Here is a 1,393-nt window from a genome sequence, read left to right on the forward strand (position 1 = left end):
ATTTGTATCTCCTCATGCTGTTTCCTATATGTCTTCCTTGAGAAAAACTGAGAAAATTGACCGGACTCTTGTTTTGTTTTGTTTTTGAGACAGGGTCTTGCTCTGTCATCTAGGCTGGAGTGCAGTGGCACAATCTCGGCTCACTGCAGCCTTGACCTCTTGGGCTCAGGTGATCCTCCTGTCTCAGCCTCCTGAGTAGCTGGGACCACAGACACATGACACCATGCCCAGCTAATTTTTTGTTTTCTGTAGCGATGGGGTCTCCCGATGTCGCCCAGGCTGAGACTTTACAAAAAAAAAAGAAAATATCTGGCCGGGTGCGGTGGCTCACGCCTGTATACCCAGCACCTTGGGAGGCCAAGGCGGGTGGCTCACTTGTCAGGAGTTCGAGACCAGTCTGGCCAGCATCGTGAACCCTGTCTTTACTACAAATACAAAAATTAGGCATAGTGGCATGCACCAGTAATCCCAGCCACTTGGGAGGTTGAGGCAGGAGAATGACTTGAACCAGGGAGGCGTGGAGGTTGCAGTGAACCATGATCTTGCCACTGGACTCCAGCCTGGGCAAGACTCCATCTCAAAAAAAAAAAAAGAAAAAATGTCTGGGGTCCCCGGCCTCATGACCACCTTGCTGCTCATCCTGGTCGCTGGCCCCCAAAAGGTTGCAGCCAAATGTGGTCTCTCCTTTGCCTGCCCCAAAGGATTCAAATGCTGTGGCGACAGCTGCTGCTAGGAAAATGTGTTCTTCCCTGGCCCCTTGAGGATCTTCGTCATCATATTCCTGATCATCCTGTCCCTCTTGTGCATCTGTGACTGGCTAAGCACTACTGTCCCAGCTGCAGAGACCCAGACCCAGATGCCCTGATGGATTGCCGAGGACCCCGGGAACTGCCCTCCATCATCCCCCTAGAGAGGGTCAGAGCATCCCTCTCTGCGCCCCCACCCTCCTACAGTGAGGTGATTCTGAAGCCTACCTGGGGCCCAACTTCCACAGAGCCACCCCCTCACTACGGCTTCAGGCCTGAAGAATATACCGGGGATTAGAGGGCCATTGACAACCCGGCCTTCTGAGTCACCTCCGGCCTAGAATCTTGCCATCAGCAACCTCCTCCCCAGTGCCTCCTGGATCAAGATAGAGACTGCTGGCACCCCAGGAATGTCCCTGCCCATCCTGCCGTGTCTCTGTTCATTCTTGGATTTAACTTATGGCTTTTTCTGCCTCTGTTCCCAACCCAGCTGCCTCTGTTGTCCTGAGGGTCAGGCTGGAGTGACAGTATCTGCCCACCCCCCAACCCAAGAAAGAGGCTGCTGGAAGGAAAATGCCAACCATTGGAGGTGCCCAACAGCAGAATGGGCTACTCCGAGGGGTAGTAAAAGCCCCATTTCTGGAGTT

The 1,393-nt window shown here is 53.4% G+C and overlaps 1 pseudogene; it reads left to right on the top strand.

Annotated features, from left to right (window-relative positions):
• Positions 1–598: 598 nt before the first annotated feature.
• On the top strand, positions 599–1,071 carry LOC100426297 (transmembrane protein 92 pseudogene; annotated as a pseudogene).
• The last annotated feature ends 322 nt before the right edge of the window (positions 1,072–1,393 follow it).

This window comes from Macaca mulatta, chromosome 7, assembly GCF_049350105.2.
Source record: "Macaca mulatta isolate MMU2019108-1 chromosome 7, T2T-MMU8v2.0, whole genome shotgun sequence".
Classification (NCBI taxonomy): domain Eukaryota; kingdom Metazoa; phylum Chordata; class Mammalia; order Primates; family Cercopithecidae; genus Macaca; species Macaca mulatta.